We start from the raw sequence: 23875 nt of genomic DNA on the forward strand, positions 1-23875 counted from the left end.
GATGTGATAGGAATAGAATGAGATGTAGATGATAAAGGCAAAATTGACACAGATGCAGCAGGGAAGTTTATCCATTAAGGGGGAAGAGCACGGGAAGGCGTAGGAATCAACGAAGTGTATTTGGAATAGGAATCGAAGCAACTTTTATTATCACGAGTGAATTATTGTCGTGGGTTACACGCCGCGGGGAGACTAAGTGGCCCCAACGGCACTACTGGTGAGCGTGGCAATGCTCGGTGCACGGAAACACAATGGCAGCGGCAGGTGATTCTGTGGCTGCGTTGTGTTTTCTTGGCTCCTCACTGTAACTTCATGGTTCCTGTGTCCTTCGGTTACCCCCTCCAGTACATCGTTTTCTGCTGACATGTTCACTCGGTCTGTCTTTTTGGCTTTCCTTGTCCCTGAAGATGTGTGTTTTGGCCTTAGTTGCTCCTGTTGTGTCATGCCCATATCAGTAACCCTCTCCCTGTCACTAGAGGGGTTACTGGCAATAATAGACGATTCTTAAAACCTATAAGTTACCTTCCAGCATCCAAACAGTCATCATGCACTCACTCCACTCTCCCAGATCATTACTCTCTCACTATCACGTGTTGTCCATACAAGTAAAGGTGAAGCAAACGGTTAGCCTCCTATTACTCTGTCACACTCGCATTAACAGTTGTGCTGTCTCTGCAGGTCACCGGCAGTCCTCGGCGCTGCATGGGGTGACAGCCAAGAGGCCCCCTGCAGCTACTTGATGAAGGATGACGTGCGTTTCCTCTCCTGCTCCACTTGCGCGTTCCTCTCCGTTAGCTTCTCGAGGTGGCACCTGATGGCTAGTCGAGTGGCCTGGACGCCGCTGTACTCCAGGTGGCTGAACACCGTGCCCATGTGGAGGAGGAAGGCCAGCAGCAGCATGCCAGCCATGGAGAGCAAGGACAGGCCCACCAGCGCCCCCACGGAGAGGTCCAGGGAGAGCACGGCCAGGTAGACAAGCTCCAGTGCCAGCACCAGGCCGGCCAGGGTGAGGTAGATCCGCCTGTTGCATGCCACCTTCTTCATGCCCTGCTCGCACACTGCTGACCCCTCCAGCAGTGCGTCGGTTTGCGCCTGAAGCTCAGTGATACTTTCACTCACGTCCTCGTCTGTGGCAAGGTGGACATGGGTCAAGATCTAAAAGTCTTGTGTTCGATGTATATTACAATCTTTCACTGGTATAACAATCTCAAAAAACCTGATCAGGACAAAAATGAATTTATGAATTGTGAATGTTCTGTAAGTGCTAACCTTTCACAGGGGTGAGGGTGAGGACGGCACGCACAGCCTCGTGGTCGGAGAAGCTGAAGTCCCGCTGTGGCACTCGCCATGCCATGGCTGGTCACACAACTTGGTCTTCACCTGTAAAAGAATACTCATCACACCTGAGAAGGCCTCTGCGCTCACCTGCAGACTGTAAGACCAGCCAGAGCAATGGCTCCTTGGTAAAAATAAAGTTGAGGGCATAAACTTACAGCTGCGTGCGGCCTATGAGCTCATATCAGTTGCATTGGCCCTTATGTGGTAGGTGAGAGCCAGTGTAACATCTGGGTTACCACAGTCTGTTTTTCCCAGGTACCCATTCATTGACCATTCTTAAAGGGAGAACGACAAACAGCTGGGTGAGCTGCGAGGTGACTGATCTGGCCAGAATCTGGGCCTATGGGTTTGTAGCTAGGCACAGTAACCACAGCACCATGAAGGAGTGTTTATTACAGATGTGGATGCAAATCTGGATCCATTTGAGAATTATGCACACCTCCACGGTGCAGTGGTTAGTGTGCCTAGCTATGCATCTGCAGGCCTGGGTTCAAATTCCAGCCCAGGCAGTTGACATACAGCTCACCCATCTGTTAATCCTCCCTATTGGGCTGGTTGAAGGTAAACTCTGGTAACCTGGATGTCACACTAGCCCTGTGTACTGACTCGAGGGCCACTGGGAATGAGATGAGCAAAGAAGCCACACACAGCTATTATGGCCTATGCCCTAAACTTACCTTTACCATACAGAAGGGAAGCAAGAGAAAGCAGATCCAAGAGTGAAGAACAGGATATGTACTGGTGGAGGAGGAAATATGCAGTGTGGAAGAGGCTACACAATTGATCTCTTATCATTGTATCTCTGGTATACAAGACTGTAGATCTTTTGTTGAGGATAAAGTTCTGACATCTTCCATCCTGTTGTTATTAATTTCCAATCTGTCCACACCCACTTTTTATGCATGGAATGTTATAATCCTTAAGATACACAGTTATTTGTTGTGTCAATGAAATATGTTCCCTTGCTTGTAATGTACAGTGGCTACAATGCCTGGCAGGGCTGCAGTAGCTATACTTGTTGGTTCAGTCATAGCCCAATCATGTACATTAATTAAATGACCTATGGGAAAATGTCCTTATCTTTCCTCCTTAAGGTCATCCTCTAATAACTGTACGTGATTGGGCAATGTCTAAGAACCTGAAACCACTAGCTACCTCAGACACTGCAATCTCTGTACATTACAAGAGTGAATGGGGATGCAAGGGAAAATAATCTCAAAAAATAAGTGAAAAGTCCAAGATCACCGTACAATAACTGTTACTAAATCTCCAGCACTAAGGGAACGGGCGTGGCTTAGAGATGTATACAGATTGGACAGACTAGAGATGTACATATGTATTCATCAATGCTTATGTCTAGACTGCTATGAAGCTGATAATAAAGATCTGGCTACCTCCATCTGGCTGTCAATTAATTAAATACATTATACTGTATCATATATCCTTCCTTAGTAATGAAACTTACTGTCTAGCAAAGGGAGGTCTTTCTTGGTTAATTTATGGTATGAGTTTCTGGCTATCTTGTGTTTGAAAAGACTCTATTAACCTAATCATGCCCCAAGCTGTTACCATATATATGTACTGACTCAGAAAAATCATACATGCTTCCTTACTCTTAATGAGACTTTCTATATAACAAAGTGATCTCATTCTTTGTTGATTTCTATCAAACAAAAGTCACTGGCTGTCATGTACTTGAAGAGACCCTAAATTTAACCTAACAAAACCCCAAACAGTTACTCTAGGTCTTGACTCAGAAAATTCATATATGCTTCCTTACTAATGAGACTTTTCAAACAACAAAGAGAGGTCATTCTTAGTTAACTTATACCACAAGTTCCTGGCTATCATGTGTTTGAAGCTACCCTTAACTTAATCCAACCAGGGCTGGAGTGCATTTGGTATTTGTATTTGAATACATTCAAATACTGTATTTGGGTATATTCCTTAAAATTCTACCCTTCTGGGCAGACGTGTAATTGTCATGTGTAGAACAGGTTCATGAGCTCATTTTACTGTTGCATAACTTTAGAACAGTGCTATACCCTGTTATGTCAAGAAGGTATTTTTCAATGAAAAATATTCATGAATGTATTCATAAATACTTTCAAGACGTATCTGTATTCAAATTAAAATCATTTCAGTGTATTAGAATTCATATTCGTTGAAATTTGAAGTATTTGTATTTGAATGCACAACTCTCGTATTTACCCCATTCCTGCTCTCTGACTCCTCATTGATATATAAACGTGGGAACAACCTTGTGTGTGGCGGAGGCCTGGTAGAAGATGTAGTCGATCCTGTTGCCGGAGGGGTTGGTGAGCAGAGTCTTGACGTTGGTGTAGCTGTTGGTCAAGGCCAGGTTGGTCTCCCACATGAGCCAGGGGTCTGAGGAAGGGCAGCAGCATCAGTAAGGCGGCAGAAAGACAACAGGTGTAAAAGAAACTAAGGGCAGGAGTGTCAGTAAAGGAAAATGTCAGTGTGTATAAGAACTAAGTGTAGAAATTTTACTGAACTACCTTGACTCTAATTGCATATATGGAATAAAATTGTGTTTCTTAGATAAATGGAACTTCTTTAAATGTAAACTCTAAGCAGAAATTTATGGGAGTTACTTATACCTGAAAGCTAAAACAAGGAGGAAAACAGTGATCCTTAAATGAGAAAAAAACATATTGAAAGGGCATAAAAAAAAAAAGATATAGACCTAATCAGATTCCCCTCAATGAGCAGACAGGGATATGAAAATTAAGAGAAAATAAGTAATAACTAAGAATTAAAAAAAGGGTAGAACAAAAGCAATACACACAGCCACACACACACTCAATAAAAAGGGGAACAAAAAAAATACACACAACCATGGACACACTCAGAAAAAAAGGGCACAACCAATACACACACGCACACAACCACGCACACTCAGGAAAAAACGGGGGACAAAAACAATACACACGCACACATGCACACACACACACACACACAGGCTGGCCCACCTTAGAAGGACTGTCAGTGTATGTGTCCACCAAGCCTGCATAGAACTTCACCATCCTGTAGGCGAAGTCGGTGGGTGTGCAGTTGAAGTCGCCGGCGAAGATGAGCACCTCCTCGGACTTCTTGGCAAAGCGGATCAGCTCAGACGTCTCGAAGGCCTGCGTGAGTCTGTGGTGCACGTACTCGTCGTTCCGCGGGTCGTACTCAGCGTGGAACTGTTGTGTGGGGTGGCGGAGGTGATGGTGTTTGTTAATTGGAATACCCAGGCAAATGTTTATATCTGGCGCAGTTGGAAATTTACTTCAGTCTAATTAATTTCCATAAACTGTAATCTCCTTGGAGGATCTTAACTATGGCAAGAAGGAAGTGAAGGTCAAGGGCTCACGTTAATGACAAATAAGTGTTACTGTCCTCTTAGGGTGCGCTTGTCAATTTGTGTTTACCACTGCAATTGGCACTCATATCATGGTGAAATTAAGTTATTTAAATATGATACTGTCAAAGAAAATGCTCATTGATTTTATATTTCGATAATAGCTCAAATTTGAAGTATTAAAAATAGAATTGCTAAAATAAAAACCTTGATTAAACTTATATTTTTACTTTGCACAATTCATTTTTATACATCAACTCAAACTTCGAGAGTATGTAATCATTTCCCGAGGCGAGTACTAACTGGAATGGAGCACACAGATTGACAAGCTAACCCTTCAGTGAGCAGAAGAAACAGTGGAGGAGCCTCACTCACACACAAGGAAGGGATGACTCTTGGAACACTCTTCAACATCAGTAAAGGAAAGCATTAAGGTATTCCCGGGTGAAAGTCAAATTTCAAGAACAATTAAGGGCCAACTTTAGGGAGTTAACTTTTACGAATTTAATAGTTGTCTTTTACAAATATAAGGAGTATGTGAGCCAGTTTCACAGTCCAACACAGAGGCTTTGTTATCACCCAAACCAAACTATTCAATCTTACACACTCCACAATGGTTAGGAACTTAAATATAAACACGAAACACTACACAAGGAATTTTTCAGTCTTTGGCACTGGTTTGGAGGCTTACTAACCCATCGTGTCGAACTGTGAAAGTGGCCCTTACAAATTTAGGGAGTTTATCTTTTTCTTACAGGAGTATAGAGAGTAATTGTTGACAGTGAGTGAAGCAAATCCTTGGAGCTTCAGTGTAGGAAGGGACGGCTCCTTGGAAACACAACCACCCACTCACTGCTCACTACCAAGGTGCCGTGCTAGTCCTCATGCAACAACAACAACAACAACAGCAATCCACACGTAGACGAACACTGCGGGGCCACAGCTGTTTGTCCTGTCTGTCTGTCGGTTGGTCTAGCTGGCTGTCTCACTCACTTTTGGGTTTTATTTGTCCAGTGCATCAATAACTATAATTCTACTTACTCTTTGTGCTTTGTTAGATACATGAATGATTCCCAGTTACTGTTTATTATTTTTTTTCGAATATGCAAGAATAATTACTAGCATAAGAAATTCTACTAAACATTAAGAACTTTTATAAAATGTAACTTGTCACAATAAAGAGAATATAAAAAGTAGGGAGGAAGGAAGCACAATCCACGAAGCAAGAGGATGAGGCAAGTGCCAACAGGGTCTTGGTTAGGAGGAAGGGTTTAAGATTTGAAACAGCAGAAATAAGAAAAAAATCTCAGGAAATGGCAATAGTAGTAGTAAGCAGGCAATATGAAGGAAAGGGAAGTCAGTCAAATTACAAACAAAACCTGACCAAGAAGAAAAAGAAATGAATGACCCTGATGGTCCCTGACACTGGTCCTTCAATGCACGCTGCTTCTGTACTCTTTGCACTTCATAAAAGGTAAATAAACATATGGAGGGTTAAAGGATAAGGACCATTCTCTTGGGAACTTACAACTTTTCATCAAATGAGAAAGAAGCATTGGAATTCTTTCACCTGCTCATTCTGCGTGTACCAATGAAAGGGAATGTGGAAGAAGGGCTGAATACAGGGACCAAGTGCAAGGTAGGTTAGGTAATGCTGTCACACCTGTGCTCTTTGTGAATTCAATGTCACATATGTGGTGACTCACTGTGAAAAGTTTCAAACATTTACATCCAGCTTCTAAACGTTTGGTCTTGAGGATTTCCGTATTTCCTCAACTGAGTGTCTTTTTTACTAAACAGTTTTGACATGTTACTCATGTTCAACTTTCCCATGACATGTCAGGGTATGGAATTTCTGATGAACAGTGCAAGGATTGAGGTGTGTGTGTGTGTGTGTGTGTGTGTGTGTGTGTATATACACTTATCTCCACAGGTGTTCACTGTTGAGCAGGTAACCAGTGAATGGGTCACAGGGTCCCTTAGCAGTAATGATTTGGTGTAGCAGTTCCCAAACTATGTCTGGTTGCGACCTTAATAACAGCGATGAGAAACACTGCTCTTAAGGAAACTTCTAAGACTTCAAACACTCACACCGATATTGTTTCCTTCTGATATACCCCCCGCCCACACACACATGTGCAATGACCCAGTAAGAGGCTCAAGAATCAGGTGCTTAGGAAAGGTGGGCGGGGCTGGAGAGACTGCTAAGATGTTAGAGTGATCAATTAAACAATTAAACCACAACTGGAGCCCAAAGTGAATGAGTGTGAGCCAGGAAATGCCCAGAGCTCTTGGCGACAATGGAAGCAAACATGGCAAGAAGAAAAGGTATGTAATGCATACAGTGGTGCAGACAGCCATACAGAACACAACTCGGAATACTACCAAAAGACACACATCAAATAAAGCCTACACCCAAAACACACAAACACACCCAAAAAGAGAGAGGGAGAGGCATAAAGCACCATTCTCTAGTCAGCCTCAAGACAAAGAAGAAGGAGAGGTGAAGGTAATGATGAGATAGCTACTTTATTCACTATGGGAATCCTCTCCTCCTCCACCTCCTTCCCTGGGCCTGAGCCACACAGGCGGGTGCACACACCCTTGCTTGGGAGCGGGGAGCTTATGAACTGTGGGAGAGAGGGAGATAGACGGTGGGAGAGGGAATGACGCAGAGACTATTTTGAGACTGGAAGGTTAGCATTACAGCCCTGAAAGGCAGTCATTTCATTTACCTGCCACAGGCAAGAACTTTATGTAGTCTACCAGCCACCAAAGAATTCCAATCAGCAAAGACTGTTTGCATGAGAATGTCAATTCAAGGCAAATCATTTACCAATTATTAATTCAGGTCTGGCTCCAGATCCTGACCTGAAATAGGGGCATATTAAAGATTCTCAAACAATCTTTTCTATTTAGCATGAATTCGGTTTGGTGCATAATAAGGAGCAGGTATATGCAACAGTGAGGCATCAGTCAAAATTGAAATACTGAGAAACAGGCATCGATAACCACTGTACAATATACACAATAAGATGTGGAGTGATGCCGTTAAGAGTGCAGCAAGCAAGGGAATGAGTCTTTGCCCCTGACTGGCTGTGTCAACCTCTTGGTGACTGATCCTTCCTGGCCTCTGACTGGCTGTAGATTTACTTAACATGGTGAGCAGAACACTCATTACTTCAAGCTTTCAGGGTTGTATAACGTCATATATTAGCTGTTTTGAGGGTAAATAAGGAAGGGAACCATGGAGAGATAATTAACCAAGCCAGAAGCATGTTGGGGGAGGAGTGTTCTGGTGGCAAGACCTGAACAACCTGCCACATCATCCCCAGCAGGAGGGTGTTGGGGGAAGGATAAAGGGGAGGGTACAAGGCTGTCACAGGGAAAGAGATCACTCAGCATTATCAACTGCAATGGAAAAGGAGGGTCAGGAGCTTCCTCGTCTGCAATCATATACGCATGAGATGTACAACACTTTATACCACAATGCAAGATATATGTGAATGCCATAAGAACCACACTGACCAAATGTGTAATACGTAAGGACAATACAGGTGAACCAAAACAAAAATAAAACTTGTGGTATCCAAAGTCAAAATCACATTGCTAGGCCTGGTGACTCGGACTACATGCAGCCGAGTCTGAGATGCTGGATGGTTAGGCAAATTAACCCGGTAGCAGCGACGGGCCAAATTTGTGGCTTTACCGTGTAGCAGCGATGGGCCAAGTTTGTGCCATGATATAAACCCCCCAAAATAGATGATACATAAACTGATCCCAAATGCTTTGATATATATCATGAAACGGATTGTGTGTGATGATTTTTTCTCATTTTCTCGCTTAGAGGGACCATTAAGAAACATGATCCCCGCTGCTACTGGGTTAATGTAGTGTTGTTGTAATATGGTGATGTAAGATGAAGATCAAGACAGTGTTAGGGGTGTGCAGCAAGCTCGAGTCTTTTTAAGTGTAGGACCATAACATCGGCAGGATATTATTTTGAGTTTTGAAGAGTACCGACTGATCAATTGGGGTATATGTTCATGGTGCCACAACTTCACCATCATTATCGTCAGGGTTAATGAAGTTTGGGAGGGTGTAGCAATTATATGTTCATGGTGCCACAACTTCATCATCATTATCATCAGGTTAATGAAATCTGGGAGGGTGTAGTAATTATCCAGTATTAAAAAGAACAAATTTGTACTCTCTCTGCTCTTTGGTTTTTCAATAGGCCATAGTGAAATAACTGTATACTATGATGAAAACAGTTAAGGGTGCTACATTTTATACCTCATGGCTTTAAAATCTTTACTACACAAATATTTAGCAAGCTGAGTTATTCCCCCTACTAAACAAATACCATAGTTAGTGAATTGTTACCAAGCTGAATTAAACCTTTTACTAACTGGCCTTGACAATGTGATTTTGCCCCCAGGACCTGCAAATCACTGACACACCAACTCAGAACCATGACAGGATAAGACTCTGACATAACCTCAAGACATGGAGGACAAACAGTTGCCAGCAAGGCCCTCTGTGGCAAGGCTGATACAAGAACCATACACAGACAGGCTCGGCAAGTGACAACATACACGTCACACATGCCTGAAAAAGAGCGAAAGAAAGAGAAATGAAGGGAAGAGAGAAAATCATACCAAGACACGCAAGAGAGAAAGAGAGAGATAGAGACAAAGAGAGAATGGGAAGTGTGATGTACAGTAAAGAGTAGCGGATTATTAATAGAAAAAGTGGTCAAGGTTGGGACGAGAGAGAGAGAGAGAGAGAGAGAGAGAGAGAGAGAGAGAGAGAGAGAGAGAGAGAGAGAGAGAGAGAGAGAGAGAGAGAGAGAGAGAGAGAGAGAGAGAGAGAGACAGAGACACAGAGAGAGAGAGAGAGAGAGAGAGAGAGAGAGAGAGATTAAGAGAGAGGGAGAAAGAAAAAGCACAAGCAGACTTTAACAACAGGATATCAATTCACAGGAAGGAAAAAAAAACAATGCAATGAAACAAACAAACATTTACGAGGCCAACACAAAACAACCGACAGCAACGAAGAAGCAATACAGTACTACAAGGGAAGACAACAACAACAACAACATAACAAAAACAAAACAAACAAACGCACATACATTAACAGCAATGCAAAACTGTAAATAAATAAAAAAACAAGATGAATTGAATCTACGAGGAGAAAGATAAACAAGAGCAGAAACAATGAGGACACAGACACAGGTGGAAAAAAATACAACACCTTCACACACACACACACACATACACATACACATAGAATAGAAAAGAAAAACAAATAGGTAAATAAAGAGCAGGAACAAAGAACAGGGACAGGAAAGAATAAGACAAACACACATACAATAAATAATAGAAGAAAAAACAGGGTAAAAAATAAGTAAATAGCAAAAACAAGGAGCAGAAAAGATAGAAAAAACAAGGAACACACACACACACATACACAAACAAAGGAAAAAAGTAAAAATAAATAACGAAAAACGAATAACCCACTAAATCATCAATGCACCCCAAACCCGAAACTCAAACTCACGTGGGTGTTCGCCAGCAGGATTGGCACTCCATGGCGGGTGGTGCGGCACAGGGCCACCCCCTTGCCGCCCCACCAGTCCCCGTGCAGCATCTTGTGGGGGTAGCCGTTGAGGGCGAAGCGGTGGAAGTGGACCTCTGTGATGGGGGAGCGAGAGAGCACGCACAGGCCGGACCCCATGCACCCACTGTAGAAGGTGTGGGAGAAGGGCAGCAGCTTGTTCACCTGCGGGAGGAAGAGAAGAAGGTGAAGGTGGTCAGGAGGATGTGTTACTTATGGTGGTAGTGAGGGGGGTGAGGAAGACAGGTGAGGGAGTTTAGGTAGTAAGGGAGGTTGGGAGGAAAGAGTGAGGAAGGTTAGGTGGGATAGTAGTGAGGAAGGTTAGGACAAAGGGTAACTGTTTCTTCAGATGAATAACTATATAACTGGTTCTTAGATGGTGAAGGTGGCAGTAGTGAAGGGGGTTAGGGTGATTCGTGGACAGGGAGGACAGAATGTAACTGGTTTTGAGGAGATGGCAGAGAAATTTAAGTGATCAATATTCAAAGTTAAGGATGAATGGATGAATCTGCACAAAATAGTGATCATATCCAGTGACAAATAACTTGTAAATACACACCTTGGATGCTATGATGTGGTAGTCGGCCTTGGACCACACCTCCTGCAGGAACACAAAGTCATACTCCTCGTTCCCCGTCACCAGCTGCTGGATGATGGCCTCGATGCGCGCCTCACGGTCCTTGGAGATGCCCGGGATGCCCCTGTGGGTGGTGTGGGGCATGAGACTCTTGTTGTGTTTGGTGTGAAGTAAGGTTATACTATTTTTGGTTGTGTTAGCCAAGGTTGTGGACAGAGAAGCATAATGGCATGATGCTAAGGTTTGTAGTTTGTTTCAGCATCCAAAAAGAGATATATTTTATTCATTAGTGGTAAAACTAATACAAATAATAAAGTGAATGCTATACCACACAATTACAGACTCAAAAAAGGCCACTGATCCAGGAAATAAAAATCCTTACTCCCACTCTTTCCACTCGCATAAAAAAAAACTTTCTGAACTCAACTAAAGCCAAGTAACAATTCTTATTTCACAGGCTCACCAAACATCCTCTTCCCTTCACACCCACACTCACACATCCCCAAAATAAACATATGATAAAATAAACAAATAAGAAACAGAAAAAAGCTTTGTGAACCTTGTGAATAATAATAATAATAATAATAAAATACACATAATTCTTCATAGGCTCACCAAACATCCTCCTCCCCTTCCCAGACTCACCAGACATTGAGTGTGAGGACCTTGATCTCCACGGCCATGCTGGAGTCCTTCTGGGCACGCTCGGAGACGGTCATCTGCCTCGACGGCCCTCACGGACACTGTGGTTACTTATGGGCAGCCTGGGGAAGTTTACATAGATTTATACAGATGTCCTCACCATAAACAGACCCTGTGATCCACATTACATAAACTTTAAATCTAAGAGAAAGATGAGACTAAAATGATTGTAAGGTTGTGGTGAGTGAAGAAGTGTGTAAGAAGGAAAAGAGAATGGCAGGCTTGTTAATGAGAGAGAAAGGGAATTGTGTTAATGTGTAGGAGTTGCTATGAAAAAATTAAGTTATGGAGAGATTGTGAAGAGAGGGAGAACATATGTAAGAAAGAGGACAGGAGATTTTGTTAGACAGAGAACAAAAATGTTTTAAGAAGAGGAAAGAGAATGGAAGAGTTTAAGAGGGATGAGACAAAATTATGAGTCTGTAAGGAAAAAGAAAATGCCGGAGTTTATACGAGAGATAGAGATTCAAGCAAATTATGGGACTTACTAAGAGCTGCTGGAAGTAAGAAGAGATAAGAAGGCTTGCAAGAAGAGACGAGGACTTGGTGAGAACTCAAGTGCTTGCAAAAGGAGATACTGATAGTGAGGAGGAAGAAATGAGAGACAGTGAGATAAAGAAAAGACAGGGAATGAGAGATGGTCAGGGAGAGAGAGAGAGAGAGGCAGACTATTTGTACCTTTGTGTGTGGGAGGAAAATACAACTGCCTGTGAAGTGGCTGTGAAACAAGTCATAAAAGGAAGAGAACAGGAACTCTAATCATGGGAAAACACACACACACACACACACACACACACATGAAAAAAGAATCTTGCTGTGGGGGAAAAACACTCAGGGATGAAGGAACATGAAATGGCTCCCAGGAAATGAAGGAAAGGAAAAAAATATTTGAGAAAAGGACATGGGGGACAAGAATATGGGAAATGTAGAAAAATTAACCCTTAAGAGTAGAGGTTCATTAATCTGAATTGTGTCTCAGGGAAGTTATATATGATCGAGATAAGAGTGAATAAAAAGGAACAACTACAGCATACAAACTGTGTGAGAAATATCAATGAAGAAACAAACACAAAATAAATAGTAGTGTTAGATTTAAATTTCATACGCTAAAATACAGTAAATAAGAATGAACTACTACTGTATACAAAATTTTGAGGTGAGAAATATCATCAATAGAAACATACATAATAAATAGCATCAGATTGAAGTTTTATATGCCACAAAATACTAAATAAAAAGGAACAACCACATAATATTTAGAAGCGAGAACTTATTTTTAAAGAAACTTAAAAACAAATATCAGAAGTGCCTCGGCAATGGCAACACTACACCTTAACAACACACTCTTCAGAAGCAACACACCTGACCACAAACTCTTATGTCCTCCTTCTACATATTTTCCCCCTTTCTTCTCCTTCACAATCTCTCCATAACTGCTATCTTATATTTCAAAGCAATTCTTACACATTACCATAATTCCCTTTCTCTCTAAATAAAAAGGAACTATCTAAAATTTAAAAGCGAGAACAATTTTCAAAGAAGCTAACAAAATAAATAACATCAGAGGCGCCTCAGCAATGGCAACATTGCGACCTAACAATGCAATCTTTGGAAGCAACACACCTGACAGCTGGGAACGTGCGCAGACACATTAGCTGCCACTGCAAACGCTACTGATAACACAGATAAGAGTGAGTGTGAGTGGAGTAGTATGGGAGATGGATGTACTATTATGATTCATGTGGTAAAGTTTAGTACATTTGGTAATGGTAGAGCAGCCTACTCCATGCATACCTTTTGATGATGAGCATGTGTTTAGTTGGGTTACAATGCTCCAATGGTCTGTGCAAATTCAGGCAATACAATACACTATACAGTATTCCAGACTCGGTTTGTGGGGAGGATGACAGTTCTCAAAAATCTATCGTCAGTGTCGTATATCTGTCATCATTGATATCAAAATGTTTAGAATAGAAAATGCACCGAATCCATCGAAGTGAGACATATGCCACTTTCGGCTTTTACAACAAATATTTCCAAAGGCCACAAAGGAGATTGACTGGGTTCTCTTGTATTTTCCACATTCATGGCACAGAAGCCTTGTCAGACTATCACAAGGCTCATAAAACTGCCAAAGGAAATACCCCCAATCTCTAAGAATGCCTTATCAAATGTGGGCATGTGAGATTCAATATGTTTGAGAATATGTGACTAAGTTATGATTGCTGATTTTTGTCCCTCACCCAAAACAAATGTGGAGGAGGAGTCACTATTATTTCAATGGGGCTAGGTTACTATTTCAGTGGGTTAAGATTACTTAAGTTTCACTAGGCTGTCGGTGTTTCTGTATTTTTTCATGCAGTCCTTATACACTTAGAAATTGCTGTCAGAATATTATCATTGCCTAGTTCTTGATGTACTTTAGATTGAGGCTTAGCACCACTCTATCAATCCATAATGGGAGCACACACTATAGCTGCACATGGCCTCAGAGCTGAAGAATATAGTGTATGAGATGTGGATGAAAAGGGAACACCAACTGAGGAACTTGACTGATTGAGAAGAGAAACAAGATAGGGAAGCGCCGTTGCAAAGGCTATACTTCCCGACCAACACCTGAACCTGAACCTAATCTCCAGCACATTAGTCCTGGAGCCTGTGGTGGATAAGGACTCCAAAATTAGAGCTAACTCACTCTGATGGTTGACACTACTTTTTTCTTATATATTTTAACATAATCATTTTCATTAGTTTCTGTTGCATATCGCTTGTTTCTGAGATCTGAACGCCTGACTTAGCGGTGATAGGTCAGCATTTTAGCAGCAATAGGTTACTGTTCTTAGCCGTGATAGTTGCTACTTAAACAGATATTGAGTGCTGAATTAGATGAAAAAATATGGTTCTGTTAGTTTAGGAAAATAGGGAATGGCAGTACATGAGTTTAGTGGCACCCTTGTCTACTATATTGAACTGGGTGTGATTCTGTAGCTTTACCAAGGGGTGATGATGCAGAGAGAGAGAGAGAGAGAGAGAGAGAGGAGAGAAGAGGGAAAAGCAGAGAGATCTAGACTAATCAAATATGCTTAAGGATGATGTGCTCTTAGGCTAATCTCCACTGCATTCCACGTCATCACAGCTGCCAGGTAACACAACACACCTGGACAGCAACACAAAACACACCTAAAACACAACACAAATGGAAAACAACAAAAATAGACTAAATATATATGTCTTGAAATCTTACCTCCACGTATAACAAAGGAAGACTATTGTAACCCTTTCTATGCCCTTCCAAGCTTCACACACGGTCGTAAAACGGGGCAAATGCAAATAAAACACCGTAAAACATATCCTTGACCCTAAAACACGTAAAAAACATGAAATAACGGGATATATACGGGTTTGGTTAGCAGGTATTCACGCATGACAAAGAAATACCAATACTAATTTTGCTGTCCCCTTCCAAGCTTCACAAGTGGCTAAATAAAACAGAAAATGAATAAAAAGCAATAAATACATAAAATAATAAAAAAAAATAACGGGAAAAATACGGGTTAGATTTCCTTGTATTCACGTTATGACAAAGAAACGCGAATATCAACCTCTCTGTCCATCTCCAAACTACACAGATGGTCACAAAAGGTAAGAAAATGAATAAATAATAATAAATCAACATAAATAAGAGGAAAGAGCAACTGCGTGGAGGTCAAATCCCTAAAAAAACGACGAAGACCCAAGCAACTGTCAGAAAAGTCCACGATTTTTACACCTTTTCACGGGTATTTTGACCTTTAATTAGTGTGTTCCACGTGTGTATTTGTTCCTTAGGCTTTTATTTACCTGTGTGGAGGAGGAGGAGGAGGTGGAAGAAGAGGCGCGGGAGATATGGAGGAAAAGGAGGAGGAGACCGTCTTCCTGCCCGCCTCTCCTCCCTCAGAGTCTCGCAGTGATGCCAAGTGTGGGAAAGTGGCAACCCTTACCCTTGAACCAGCTTGTTTTTTTCGTTTTTTGGTACTTTATCGGGGTCTGGATATCGGTATGAGGCTCTATTCTTCACTGATATAATATAGGTGAACTGTTAAAGGGCATGACTGAAATATTAACTAAGGTAGAATACGGGAAATAGACTAAGAATCTCTACATCAAGCCCCTACACAATTTCTATACCTTGTTTTTTACGTTTTTTAGTACTTTATCGGGGTCTGGATATCGGTATGAGGTTCTATTCTTCACTGATATAATGTAGGTGAGCTGTTAAAGGGCATGACTGAAATATTAACTAAGCTAGAATATGGGAAATAGACCAAGAATCTCTATATCTAGGCCCTACATTTTTTTTTACCTTGTTTTTTACGTTTTTTAGTACTTTATCGGGGTCTGGATATCGGTATGAGGTTCTATTCTTCACTGATATAATATAGGTGAACTTGTAAAGGGCATGACTGAAATATTAACTAAGGTAGAACATGGGAAATAGACCAAGACTCTCTCCCCATATATATACCTACATATCTACACTTTTTTTTTTTTTTTAGCAGTATCGAGGGCTAGATTTTACTATGAGGTTCTATTCTCGTAGTATTATATCAGTGAAGAATAGAACCTCATAGTGATATCCAAATCCCGATAAAGTACTAAAAAACGAGAAAAAAACCCAACAAGGAGTAGAAAAGTGTAGAGATGTAGAGATTCTTGGTCTGTTTCCCATTCTAGCTGAGTTAATATTTCAATCATGCCCTTTACAAGTTCATCTGTACGTATTGGTTATGCAAGTTCTTAGTATTCTGGGCTGCCTCCCGCTGATATTCTGCTTGCTTTTTAGTCATTATGTCCTACGGTGTAGTGTACATATTAACCTCGAAACCGAACAGGCAACATGACCACGAATATAATACCCGCCCATTTTATTCTTTCCTTGTTCTCTTACTTTTTTTTATAATCATTCTTACGGAACGCTTCAAGCAGAAAATTAGGCCTACCCAGAAAACATTACCTACCAAAACCAGCCCAATATAGCTATAGATTCACTACTTTCAAGCCTACCATAGGAGCTCAACATCCTTTCTTTCATTATTGCTTGATTATTTTTAGTAAGAATTATCACACGACGCTTGATGTATAACAAATAACCTCATACGGCCAAGAATCAAGGCTATACGAGTTCCCGCCCAAACTAGCCCAACAGCTATATAGATGTCACTGATTTCAACGTTCTTAAGAGGCTCAACAAGTGGCCAACACCTGCTGACTACCTGTAAAACCCTTCTCTCACAACTTTCTATAGATTTCGTTTCTCTCTCTCTCTCTCTCTCTCTCTCTCTCTCTCTCTCTCTCTCTCTCTCTCTCTCTCTCTTTTGTTCCTCCCTCCCTCTATTTCCTCCCTTTTTCTCTTTAACTCCCTTTCGTTCTTCACTCCTTACTGTTCCTCTCTTTCTTCCCTGTTTTTCCACTTTCTCTTTCCTTTTCTTTTCCTGTTTTCCTTTCCCTCTTATACTCACACCTGCACGTATTTCTTATCTCCGTTTTTCTCTTCGTTTTCATCCTCCAACTTTTAATTCATCTTCATTCCTTATCTTCCTGCCTCATTCTTCCTCTCTTCATTATCTTTCTCTCCCTCGCTTCTTTTTCCAACTAAATAAAACAACAACAACAAAAATAACAACAGCAGCTTCCAAACTTCCTTTGCCTCCTTTTATTTCCCCAAACTTCACTTCCAAAGGCTATATTCTTGACTTGTTTAAACCATACTGACACTTACAGATGGAATCGATATATTGGAGGCAGTCACTAGCTCGTGAAAGTAATTCGTGGAAAGCTCATAGATAAATGTGACAGATCACGAACATTGAAGCCACGCGCAGCTTGGCATAAATTATACCCCAACCTGAGCTTATATATAGAGAACATGGTCTGGCATACTGATACACTATTGGAATCGATCTCAAGGGAAAGGCCAAGGAAGGGAGAGCTCAAACAGATACAGGTGATACAGAGATGAGCTCTAAGGCCACGCGTAGCTTAGCATATCTCCCATCTTAGCTTGTATATAGAGAACATGGTCTGTCATACTGATACACTATTGGAATCGATTTCAAGGGAAAGGTCAAGGAAAAGGAGAGTTAATAGGAATGCCTACAGGTGATACGAAGATGAGCACTGAGGCCACGAGGAGCTTATCGCATACCCCCAACTTTATCCGGCATTCTGATACTTTGTAGGAATCGATCTCAAGGGAAGGGCCGAGGAAGGGGGGATTGCAATAGATGGGAAAGGTGTGTGCTAACCGGCCTTGGGGGAGCGTGTTCGTGGTAAGGCTCGCGGACTCACCTCGGTTACGGGGAAAAGGACGGAATCTACTTAGTCACTTCCAGGAGCGTACTAGATAAATGTACAAATGGGGAAGACCACTTGTTGATCATGTGCAATGCTACCGTATATTACAATCTCTTTCTTTGTCTTTCTTTCTCATTTTTCTTGCTTTCTCTTTTTTCTTTCTCTTTCGTTTCGTCCTTTTTCTTTATAATTTCCTTCCATTCTAATCTTATGCTTACTCTTTTTTTTCTTCCTTTCTCTCTCTCTCTCTAATCTCTTTTCATTCTTTTTCTCTCTCATTTCGTCATTTTCTTTCCATGATTTCCTTCCATCCTTTCCTTTCCTCTACCTTTTTCCTTTCTCTTTTTTTCCTTACTTCACCATCAACTTCATATCTCTCTCTCTCTCTCTCTCTCTCTCTCTCTCTCTCTCTCTCTCTCTCTCTCTCTCTCTCTCTCTCTCTCTCTCTCTTTGCTTAGAATATACCTGTAAACAACTGTGTGAAAAACTTATACTTTCCATTGCACATGTACATAATTAAATGACTAAATATATACGCTGAAATAACAATAACAAGTTTGATGCATAGTTACACGCGTTCATAAGCCGCATAATTTACTGACATGTAGTTAAGAGGTGAAGTTGAATGTCCTTTGGTGGTATTTGGGGCTATTTAAGGGTTGGGCTGGCTAGTGTGTGGCTGAGAGGGGTTAGGAAGGGCCCTTGACTCGATTGGGGAAGTCCTCAATATGGTAACACTGGCCACTCTCTCTTTCTTATTTGTTTTCTTATCTATTTTTTTTTACAACGTTCTTTCTTTCCCTCCATGGTTTTAATGTTTTGTCTCTTCCTTCTCCAATTCTTCCTTTACCTCCATTCCTTCTCTCACTCCCTTCTTTTCATTATTTTTATTCTCTGCTTAATTCAGTTCTTCCACACTCTCTCTCTCTCTCTCTTTCTTATTCGTTTTCTTATCTATTTTTTTTTACAACGTTTTTTCTTTCCCTCCATGGTTTTAATGTTTTGTCTCTTCCTTCTCCAATTCTTCCTTTACCTCCATTCCTTCTCTCACTCCCTTCTTTTCATTATTTTTTTTTCTCTGCTTAATTCAGTTCTTCCTTCTAACTTATGACGGAGTTTAAGTTACGATCTGCATAAGCTTAAGCTATTATTGAATACATAACAATATTTCAACTTCTACGCGTATTCTCATAATAATTTAGTGTTCTTGATATGTAGATTGAAGACATTATACCTCACTTCCATTCTTTCATGGTTTCTTGGTCGGGAGACAGCAATAATTAATACAACACAACATTTTAACTTCGAAACGTTCATGCTAATAACAATAACAATCTTACGTGGTAGCCTGTTGATATGAATTGAAAACGTGGTAGCCTCATATATATGGTATGCCTAACTTCTGGGGTAGGAGACAATAAATTAATACAACGCAATATTTTAACTTCCAAACGTTCATACTAGTAATATCAATCTTAAAGTGGTAGCCTATTAAAATGAATTGAAATCGTGGTAGCCTAATTAATATATATAGTATGCCTAACTTCTGGGGTAGGAGACAATAAATTAATACAACGCAATATTTTAACTTCCAAACGTTCATACTAGTAATATCAATCTTAAAGTGGTAGCCTATTAATATGAATTGAAATCGTGGTAGCCTAATATAACATGCCTATAACTTCCCGTCTATCATGTTTTCTGGGTTAGGAGACAGCAATACATTAATACAACACAATATTTAACTTCCATAACGTATACAATAATAATAATAATCCCAAGTGTTATCGATATAAACTGAAAACGTACAGCCTATAATTAGTAACTTCCTGTCTCTCAAGGTTTCACGGGCGGGCAGGCTAGCTATTTTATTTCCCTTGGTGATGTTCTTTTTTATACTTTCACGAACACAATGTTATTATTCTTCCCAGTGACCTTGAACCGGCAGCTTTTATGAGGGGGAGCGAGATGCAAGGATGGATGGAGTCAGGTTACATCTTGCACAGGAAGCCAACACTCTCTTCTTCTCTCTCTCTCTCTCTCTCTCTCTTAGTCTTTTAAGTATATACAGTTAACTTAATTGGTCCCAGTCATTATGCTGAGAGAGAGAGAGAGAGAGAGAGAGAGAGAGAGAGAGAGAGAGAGAGAGAGAACACACACACACACACACACACACACACACACACACAAAGCGGAGTACCTCAAGGATCGGTACTGCCGCTTCTAGTATTTTTTTTTTAATTAATTTAAGATATGCCAGAAGTAGTTTTCAAATAGCCACATAAACAAATTTTCTAGCGACACTAACACGATGGAACAAGGAATAAGATACGAATTAAGGGCCAATGCTACGGAGATGAGCACCGCAGCCACGCGCAGCTATATAGCGTATGCACCGATCTTAACCTTACCGTTGTTGAGAGTTACAGTGTTGCCAAGACCATCATCATTCACATGGAGTCAAGGCGGGGAGATGGAGTTGCATGGAAATGTAGGGAAAGAGTGGACGAGACCTATATTTAAAACAGAAAAAAATAAGTATCATATAGCTTACATAAAGAAAGGAAAAGAGAAGAGGGAAAGGAAGGCAAAAAGGAGGAGAAAAATAAACCGATGGGAGAAAATAATAGAAGAGATGAAAATGGCAAGGTAAAGGCAAAGCTGGGGCCATATGCTATAGCTACGCGTGGCCCCGGTGCTCATCTCCGTTGGGAAATGAATAAACTGACAACGTGAAGAAAGAAAAGACTTTGGGATATTAGTGACCAAGACAACCCATCACCCGGCAAGGAATATGATTTTATGGGCGGCGTAGGCTACAGATCACAGTCCCAGCCTTCTATGGTCGAAAGTTTGGGGCTCTGCTTACGTCTACTACTTCGAAGGTCACAAAATTAATCGGGTTCCCTTGAGTGTTTTCCCGTCCATGGCGCTGAGGCCTTGCAGAACTTTACCACCAGGGCCATGAAACCTCCAATGGAAATCCCCACAACTACTACGAGAGCCTTTTATGGTTGATGTAGAAACAAGAAGAATAACAAGAAGAAAGGAAGGAATAAGGGGAAGGAAAAATTAGGGAGATACAAAAGGAGAACATGAAGAAAGGAAGGAGTAAGAGTAAGAAAAAAATGAAGAAAGAAGAGGAAAAGGAGAAGAAACGAGAGAAATAATGGAAAGGGAAGAAAAGGGAGAACCAAGAGGAGGTACATATAGGTGACGAAGAGTTTGAGGATATGCGACGCACAGAATACTCAACAAGAAGTGTGACACGAGCGAGACGGCACTTTCAACTCTTCTGAGAACTTTCTTTGTCAATATTCTCCGCCGGTGTTGCTTTTCGTTCTCGTGTTCTCGCGGCCAAGAGAGGGCGGAGTCTTCTCTCATCAACTTTACTTAGCACTAGTTAGACCTCATCTTGATTATGCAGTTCACTTCTGGTGCCCCTACTATAGAATGGATATCAAGATGTTAGAATCGGTACAGAGGAGGATGACAATGATGACTCAGGGGGTGAGAAACTTGCCTTATGAAGATCGACTGAAGCATTTAAATCTACACTCGTTAGAAAGGCGAAGGTTGCGAGGAGACCTGATCGAAGTCTATAAATGAATGAAGGGCTTCAGTAAAGGGGATGTAAATAAGATTTTGGTGGTAAAAGAACCAGGTAGGACACATAGCAATGGTTTCAATTTAGACAAATACAGATTCAGCAAAGGCATAGGCAAAAATTGGTTCGTCATTAGAGTGGTTGATGAATGGAACAGGCTTGGCAACCATGTTGTGGGTGCCAATACCATAGATGTTGGTTACATTCAAGGAAAGAGGTTAGATAAAGTCATGGATAGCGAGGTAAGGCATACGTGGTTAGGGATTAGAGGAGCTGCCTTGTATAGGCCAACCGGTCTCTTGCAGACTCCTTACGTTCTTATGTTCTTATGTCCTCTGTGGCCTGCCAGAGCCAAACACAGGGAAGATGACGGATGTTATTATAGAAATGTTGACTCGGCGGCCTTCACGGCATGGAACACGGGCAGCACGTCACGGCATGCCAACCCATCAGCATTCCATCTTCACTACACTATAATAATCTGTACGTTCTTCCTTCCTCGCCTCTCGTAAGTAAAGCAGTAAATGGGGTAGGAAAATATTGGACATGGAGGACCTTTGATCATGAACGGAGGAAGAAACACAAGGTCATGAATAGCATTTATAGTAGTTATTGTTTTTCCAAAGAGGACTTATTGCGCGTCAGTAAATTAATTACATCTAGTTTCCTAAATAGAAGAAGGCCATTGCTTTTTTCTGAGGTAGGTATTGAGATAGACAGCACGAGTAAAGAAAGTATTGAAACTCCTGTACACTTTGATTGTATATAAGGGCTACAACGAAACACACACACACACACACACACACACACACACACACACACACATTCAGTTAAGCATCCCCTGCACAGTACAGTTTCCTTTCACAACACAGGAAAGGGGGTGAGGAAGCAAAGAAAACGAAGGAACTGAGGAGTAAAAGCAGTCACTCTACCTAATATAAGTAAGGCGTTAACGGGATGAAGGGAGGAAGTAGCGTTAGAAGGTTATAATATGCGCTTACCTGTCTGTCGAGTTAATTACGGGAGTGAGCTCACCTGAGCTGAGGATACAGGTAAATCGACAGGCTGAAGCATTTAAATCTACACTCTTTCAGAAAGGCGAAGGTTGCGAGGAGACTTGATCAGTCCATAAATGGATGAGAAGGGCTTTAATAACGGGGCTGTCAATAAGATTTTGATAGTTAAAGAGCCAGGTAAGACGCGTAGCAATGGTTTAAGTTAGACAAATTCAGATTCAACAACGAAGACATAGGCAAGAATTGGTTCACTAATAGAGTGGTGGACGAATGGAACAGGCTTTGGGAGCCATAGTTGTGGGTGCCAATACCATAGATACATTCAAGATGAGGTTAGATAAAGCCATGCTGGATGCAGGAGGTACAGGTTGAGTGTACAGGAGCTGCCCTGTATAGGCCAACCGCCCTCTTACGCAGACTCCTTACGTTTCTTATGTTCTTGTTCTTATGTTTAAATCTCTCTCTCTCTCTCTCTCTCTCTCTCTCTCTCTCTCTCTTGGCCTTGGTTTTCCACACGAGGAAATAAGAAGTTGGCGTCAGCTTCCGGTGGATTTGTCCAGAGAGAGAGAGAGAGAGAGAGAGAGAGAGAGAGAGAAGTTTCTCTCTCTCTCTCTCTCTCTCTCTGTTGCCACGTTCACCCATCACAGCCGCCTTAACCCCCCCCATAAAAAAAAGACGGTATAATGAAGGGAAAATATGCTTCCTGTCTAGCTCTGTTCGGAACACGCTCTGGTTGTTTTTATTTCCTTTTCCGTTTACTTTTTATATTTTTTCTCGATCCTGTCATGTCCTTCTTGATTCATTTGTCCAGGCGACTATCTTTTTTCTATGTTTTTGTGTTGTTATTGGTATATGTCTTTTTTACTACAGAATTTTTATCTTTTTCATCTTATTTTTTAAATTTTACGGTCGAGAACTGATGGAAGTGATTTATTCTTAATTTATCTCTTTTATTTGTTCGGCAGTAACAGAGATTATATCAAACCCAGGGGCCTCAAAAACTACCCCGGCATGGAGAAGGCCCACAACTCCTACCAAAGCCTTCTTAAATGTGTGTCTGGGCGCTGAAAACGTTTAATTTAAGAGGCTTAGCAGCGTTTCGTTTCACTGGGGAGGTTGGGTATACAGTTTTTCTCATGGTCATGGTAATATAGGCTTTGGTCAAACTCACTATGCTCGCTAAAACTGCCAACAATTCTTGCGTAAGCCATGTGTCCAAAATGTAAAAGCTAGAGGCGCTTGAAATGTTAAGCAGAATATGGTCGGTATTCAGACGCTTCCAGCACCTTCACATCAACTCCTTCTAAAGGCCGAAAAGG

General features: G+C 41.3%; 2 protein-coding genes and 1 pseudogene across 11 annotated transcripts in view; 1 reads left to right on the forward strand and 2 right to left on the reverse strand.

Annotated features, from left to right (window-relative positions):
- The window catches only part of LOC127005071 (nascent polypeptide-associated complex subunit alpha, muscle-specific form-like), a 172115-nt gene that overhangs the window by 89200 nt on the left and 59040 nt on the right, over positions 1 to 23875 (forward strand). The window lies entirely within an intron of this gene.
- Positions 1 to 23875, reverse strand: part of LOC127005072 (putative neutral sphingomyelinase) — a 110104-nt gene that overhangs the window by 3077 nt on the left and 83152 nt on the right. The window lies entirely within an intron of this gene.
- Positions 127 to 15550, reverse strand: LOC127005073 (putative neutral sphingomyelinase; annotated as a pseudogene).

The sequence above is a fragment of the Eriocheir sinensis genome, chromosome 29, assembly GCF_024679095.1.
Source record: "Eriocheir sinensis breed Jianghai 21 chromosome 29, ASM2467909v1, whole genome shotgun sequence".
Classification (NCBI taxonomy): domain Eukaryota; kingdom Metazoa; phylum Arthropoda; class Malacostraca; order Decapoda; family Varunidae; genus Eriocheir; species Eriocheir sinensis.